Source organism: Perognathus longimembris, chromosome 28 (genome assembly GCF_023159225.1).
Source record: "Perognathus longimembris pacificus isolate PPM17 chromosome 28, ASM2315922v1, whole genome shotgun sequence".
Taxonomy (NCBI): domain Eukaryota; kingdom Metazoa; phylum Chordata; class Mammalia; order Rodentia; family Heteromyidae; genus Perognathus; species Perognathus longimembris.
The window spans coordinates 69,991,537-69,998,565 of NC_063188.1; the positions used below are offsets into that span (position 1 = coordinate 69,991,537).

The 7,029-nt window shown below is 38.2% G+C and overlaps 1 long non-coding RNA gene across 1 annotated transcript; it reads left to right on the forward strand.

Annotated features, from left to right (window-relative positions):
* Positions 1 to 2,945: 2,945 nt before the first annotated feature.
* LOC125342951 lies at positions 2,946 to 6,413 on the forward strand. The gene is made up of 3 exons (XR_007209281.1): positions 2,946 to 2,958; positions 2,994 to 2,996; positions 6,288 to 6,413. It is a non-coding gene; the product is annotated as an uncharacterized LOC125342951 (long non-coding RNA).
* The last annotated feature ends 616 nt before the right edge of the window (positions 6,414 to 7,029 follow it).

Sequence of the window (7,029 nt, forward strand, 5' to 3'; positions counted from 1 at the left end):
TCTCACCTCTTGGTAAGTTTGTTTGCCAAACCCTTGTTGGCTTCTTTTCATATACCTTTCCCATTCCGTGTATTTTCAGCTGTGGTCCATGATCAAATGTGGGTTATGCCTGATCTTAGTGTTCATGCCATTGGTGCTCCCCTCACTTTAGCCCATGAATCACTCCCAAACGCTTTCCTCTTTGTTCACTTTTCTCATTCTTGCCTATTCCATAACTCTTTGGTCCCTTGTAAGATAACCAACATCACTGAAGAGCAAACAGCCCCAACCATCTCAGCACCAACACTGTGAGTAGCACAACAAACTAGTCTCCATTATGGAGAGCTCTAATTTATATTAAATAGTACTTTTATAATTTTGATATGTTTCTCTCTGCATGCTACACATTAATTTTAGGGTTTTCTGAAAAAAAAATATCCTAAGAGACACTCATATTGTTCATATTTCACTTGTTGTTCTTGGGGTTACATTCTCAGAATGCGCTTCAACTAGATCTTCTTAGTCAAGCCAATAGTACAAATTATACCCCAATAGTGCTCTTCAAATGGAATGAGAATAGCGATCATCTTCCAATAGTTTCCAATGTACTGATGATACTATGAATTCCATAATGCTCCTTTCACATGGAATTTTTGGAATAAACGAGCTTTTTCACATGGGAAAATTTGAGATAAAATACTAATTTATTTTTAATGCTATCAGAATTCACGGGATTCACACACATCTTTTGTGTGGATTTAGTTGTGTCTGGCCAGGGGCTATAATGAAGAGAATGGAGATTGTTTATAGATACCATGCTCAAATCTGCATGTCCTGGCCATGCAGTGCACTCTCACCCTGCCAGAATCATCTGGATTTCTACTGATGTACCAGAGTACAATTCCACTGTGGTCACCAAGGGTGCCTAGCCTATATGAAGTCCACAAATAGGGTTTCATTGTCTTTGAAGGCCCACATTCAGGGGCTTCAGGGCCTGAAATATGAACAATATGAGTGTCTCTTAGGATAATTCTTTCAAAATAATTATGCCATTTAGAAGACATAGCATTAAACCTGCATTTCCAGAAGTTAGAGAAGACCTCCACACACGACAGTAAAATAAGATAGATATAAAATGATAAATTGTGCTTCATCAAAGTCAAAACATAGGTTTGCAAAAAACCCAAAGAAACAGAATCAATACATGAATGAAAGTATATGCAAATTATATATAAATAAGGATTGTACACTGAATCTATGTTTTCCTTACAACTAAATTTCGAAAAAACAAAGCAATAGAATGTTGATCAAAATATTTCTTGGATCTCTTCTTTTTCTGTTTTAGACAGCAGCTAAACAATGTAGCCCAGAAGTGCCTCACACTTAAGATCATTATGGCTCTCTCTTCCAAAGGCTAGAATCAGAGATTTTCATCTCTATATTTTGGAAAACAGATACTTAACCAAGGAAGATATATGGATATTTAAGGTGCACATACAAAGAAACTTGTTTATTTATTAATGAAATGGAAATTAAAATGTCTTCATGCCCAATGGAATGACTGTAATTAAAGTATCCAACAATATGAAGAGTTTGGAAGATGTAGAGAAGCTAGAATCCTTCTACATTGTAGGAGTAACATAAATGAAACAGAAACTGTGGGAAACATTTTGGCATTTTCTTAAGTTTAATATATGCTATCCTTACTAAGAATTTACTAAAGATAAATGAAAACTGTTTTTAAAAGGTGTACTCATTACCTGACTTATGTAACTGTTACCCCTCTGTACAACACTTTCACAATAAAAATACATTTTAAAAGGCAAAAAAGAGATGCATATTTGAAAAAAATCAGTGTATATACACATTATATGGTTAATTTTATTGTATATAAATGTTACTTCAAAACATTTAAACCATCAACAGAATGGTTGTATAGCATAAGTGCTGCATAGCATTACAATTAACTCAGAGCAGGAAAAAGGAAAATAATAAAAAATAATTGTGAGTAAAAGCACCAAAACATCAGGAAAACTCAGGAGCAGAATAGCTGTATCTGTGATAAACAAAACTGAAAATTCTCTAGATTGACTGACCAAGAACAAAAAAAAGAGCATAGCAAATACCAATGTGAATAACGAAAGGGAATATTAATATAGACCCTCCAGGTGTTAAGAGTTTAAATTAGTCAGTGATCAATAATCAGTCAGGGGAACAAACCTAGGGTTATTCTTAGTCTAAATGTCCATAGGGCTTGCTTGCCTCCACTTGTTTCTTAACCCAACAGTTATCTTTAATCACTCTTATTTTCTCACTGAATTTCCATCAGGTTCTCACTCCAAAATCAAGCTCATTAAATATACTCACTTTATAGTTATCACTGTTTATTGCATATATCCTCTGACTAAATTCTACGTATATAATTTAAGTGTTGGTGGCTCACACCTATAATTCTATCTATTCAGGAAACTGTGATCTGCTAATGAAGATTGGAAGACAGCCCAGTCAATCAGGAAAAAAAACAAAACTGGAGATGTGTCACAAGTAGGTTGCCAGCTTTGAATGAAAAAGCTAAGTAAGAGCACGAAGTGCTCAATTCAAACCCCCAACAGGCCCAAAAAGGAAAAATAATCAGACATGCAATACATTATTATACAATGGCAGTCAGTCATTGGGTCTTAGTATATATCTGTCTTGCAACTAAAGTTTTATAACCTTTGAACAGTATCTCCTACCCTTTTCCCCACCTCCCACCCTAGGCAACCACTTTCCTCTCTGTTACTGTGCTTTTACATCATTTTAGATGCCACACATGGCGGGAGATCATGCAGTACTATTCTATCTGCGTTTTTTTTAGTTCACATAGCATACTATCCTCAAGGACCATACATGCCACTGTCAATTACTAGGAGTCCTTTTTAAAGTACAGCATGCAGAAAGCTATGATTTTAGGACTATCAGTAAATTTTTTCTGTCTGTGTCAAGGTTTGAATCAGGGCCTCCTACTTACTCAGCTAGTTCTGTTGGAGCTCTACATTCTAAGTCTACTTGAGCTACTCCAGCCTGTTTTTTTATGGCTACTTTGGTAATAGTCTCACAAATGTTTCTACCTGGCCTGGTTTCAAACTACAATTCTCAAGCTCTCATCTTCTTGAGTAGCTAGGATTACAGAGCTAATTAGTATATATTTTAAACCTTGTAGAAGATAACCCTTTCCAGTGGTGCCATAAATTCTTCAGAAATATGCATCTACATTAATTTATGATATGGAAACGTAATGTTCTGATGTAAATTGAGTTGTTTCAAAGTTTGAAAAAAAATTATTCAAGTCAGATATGGCATAGCACACTCCTGGAATCTCAGCACTCAGGAGATGAAAGCAGGAAGATTGTGACTTTAAGCCCAGCATTATCAACATAGTACACTGAAATATGTATCAAAAAAGTCAAAATAAGAAAAGATAACAAAAATGATGGTGAAAGGTTCATTTTGAGTGTTTAATATTGTGATTTCATATGACTACTCTTAGGAGTAGATTTCAGGTTCGTGATTATTATCTGTATTTTTAAATATTAACCCACAGTCTAGAGTGGAGGTGCCACTGACATAGCAGCCGTAATCTGTGTGTAGAGAGAAGGAACTGTTCTGAGCCTTCCAGATCAAGAAAGGGCCTGTCTGGAAATCTCTCACATCATTGCTCAGCATATCAAATGGGTGAGATAATCAGAACTAGGACCCTTTCACAAGTTGCTTCCCATTTCTGGCTTCAGTTTTATTTTTTATCTTTGTTAAAATAATTATTTATTGTCAAAGTGATGTACAGAGGGGTTAGAGTTTCATACGTAAGGCAGTGAGTACATTTCTTGTACAATTTATTACCTCCTTCCTCATTTCCACCCCACCACCCCTCCCCCATTCCCTCTCTCCCCATGAGTTGTTCAGTTGGCTTACACCAAATGGTTTTGTAAGTACTGATTTTGGAGTCATTTGTCTTTTTATCCTTTATCACTCGATTTTCATATTCTCTTTCCCTTCCCTAGTTCTAATACCAGTATATACAGTATCCAGGGTACTCAGATGAGATACAGTGATAGGTCGGGGACAACCACAGGAAGGGGACACAAGAGGATCATCAAGGGAAAAAAAGCAACCATTTCACATGCATGTTGAAAGTAATTACAACAGTGACATAACACTCATTTCCATAACATGGAGTTCATTTCACTTAGCATCATCTTATGTGTTCATAAGGGTATAGCTATTGGGCTCTTGTGATCCTCTGCTGTGACTAGCCTAAACCTGTGCTAATTATTCCCTATGAGGGAGACCATAAAGTCCATGTTTCTTTGGGTCTGGCTCAATTCACTTAGTATAATTTTTTCCAAGTCCTTCCATTTCCTTACAAATGGGGCAATGTCATTCTTTCTGATAGAGGCATAAAATTCCATAGTGTATATATACCACATTTTCCTGATCCATTTGTGTACTGAGGGGCATCTGGGTTGGTTCCATATTTTAGCTATGACAAATTTTGCTGCGATGAGCATTGTTGTTCTGGTGGCTTTAGTGTGTTCTTGTTTGTAGTTTTTTGGGTAGTGCCCAAAAGTGGGGCTGATGGGTCATAGGGGAACTCTATGTTTAGCCTTCTGAGGAATCTCCATACCGCTTGCCAGAGTGGGTGAAGCAGCTTACATTCCCACCAACAATGAAGTTGGGTTCCCTTTTGGCCACATCCCCCCCCCCCAGCATTTGTTATTGTTAGTTTTCCTGATAAAGGACATTCATACTGGGGTGAGGTAGAATCTCAATGTTGTTTTGATTTGCATTTCTTTTATGGCCAGTGATGTAGAGCACTTTTTCCTGTGTCTCCTGGCCATTCTCATTTCCTCATCAGAGAAGTCTCTTTTTAAGTCGTTAGCCCACTTGTTGAGGGGGCTGTTGGTTCCTTGAGGTTTTGCTTTTTTTTTTTTTTTTTTTTTTTTTTTGGCCAGTCCTGGGCCTTGGGCTCAGGGAATGAGCACTGTCCCTGGCTTTTTCTTGCTCAAGGCTAGCCCTCTGCCACCTGAGCCACAGCGCCCCTTCTGGCCATTTTCCATATATGTGGTGCTGGGGAATCGAACCAAGAGCTTCATGTGTAGGAGGCAAGCACTCTTGCCACTAGGCCATATTCCCAGCCCCTCCTTGAGGTTTTGTTTTGGAGGAATTTAATTTTTTTAGTTCTGCATATAGTTTTGATATGAGACCTTTGTCCATTGTATGGCCGGTAAAGTTTCTGTTTATCTTTCTGTTTCTGGGCTTTCTGTTTATCTTGCGAGTTATGTTCTATGCCCTGCAGAAGCTCTGCAGTTTGATGCAGTCCCATTTGTTAAGAAAGTTTTGTCCTGTGTCAAGGAGCCCAAGTGTTTCTCCTACGTCTTTCTGTAGTGTTTTCAGGGCATCTGTTTTTATTTCAAGGCCTTTGATCCATTTGGAATTGATTTTGTTGCAGGGTCATATATAAGGATCTAGTTTTGATTTGTTGCATGTGTTGAACCAGTTTTGCCAGCACCATTTGTTAAAGAGGCTGTCTTTCTTCCATCCTAATTTTTAGCTCCTTTATCAACAATTAAGTAGGTATAGTTCTGCGGGTTCATTTGTGCTTCTTCAGTTCTGTTCCATTGGTCTTCAGGCCTATTCCTGTGCCAATACCAAACTGTTTTTATTACTATAGCTTTGTAATACAGGTTGAAGTTTGTTATTGTTTCAATTTTCTTATTTGCACAGTAGGGACAACAATGCCCATCTTGCCATATTGTCCTACGGATTTACTAGTTAATGTTGCATCATTAAGGAACCAGCTGGATGTACTTTCACATACACACTAAAACAGTCACTGGATGCAGGTAAAGTTAGTGACGTTTCCCTTTAGAAGTAGGGACTATCCACTTAGGGTCCTTGACTTTGATCGCAGAATAAGAATTTCTGGACAACTCATGATGGTAGGGAAACTTGGCAGAGCTTTATTGAGCAAGTAAGCAAGCAAGAAGACAAGCAGATAAACAGAAAGGAAGGGCACACTCTAGTGATGTGGGTGCTTTAGAGGAAAGACACAAAGACTCACAGCTCTTTGGCTGTTAGTGGTATTTATATGGTAAAGGCAGAGAGTCTGACTTCAAATGAAGATAGGTGTTTTATCTTTGCTCTAATAACTGATGGTGCTACTTTCTGATTTTCTGGATGTTTGGAGCATTTTTTCCAGGTAAGAATGCACCCTGCCATTAAACATATCCCCATCCTTGAGATAAAGCAAGGTGTCCTGTAGACAACAGCATTTTGGGTAGGAGGTTGCTTAAGTTTGGGGGGAGCATTTTTCTCATGAAGGCATACATCCTGCCAGATAAATGTTAATTCTTGGGGGTGAGCAATACATCTCTCAGGAAGAAATGCATCCTGTTATCTCTCTTTGAAGCAAAGAAAGTACTTCTGTGTTTCTAAGTACCATGTTTCTGAGTTACCACCACACCTCACTTTCCTCAATTTATACTGGGGCACTTGGGGTTAGATTTGTTTCTGATCTCTTCTCCACCTTTAAACAAGGAGCTGAAAGAGCATGTGACTTCAAGGCTTTGCTCCTCATCCCATAGCCTTTTGACTTGAAGCTACTTGTTCCTTACAAGTGGGACATAAATATTTACAAAATGTGAAAAAATAAACCCGATTAGATTTAAAGAAGGTAGACCAGAGAGAACAGACATAGCAACAGCTCAACACCAGCACAGGTTTATTAGGGGAAGAAAAGCTGCAGATGGAGCCTCTATCCAGAGCTAGAGACTCACTCTTTACTTACAATCTAAAGTATTTATAGTGGGTCTAAAGAAATGCTAGAGTTACCTGGTGAGGGTTGGTATAAAAGTAACCAGTGGTGGGACATAGATAACATACACAAAGAGTCACAGCTGGGCATAAGGAAGGAGTAAAGCTGAGTGTGAGTAAAGCTGGGGTGCTCTCTGCAAACCCAAGCCTTGTGTTATGAGCCAGGGAGAAACTGCTGTGGTGGTTGAGAAATGGCTG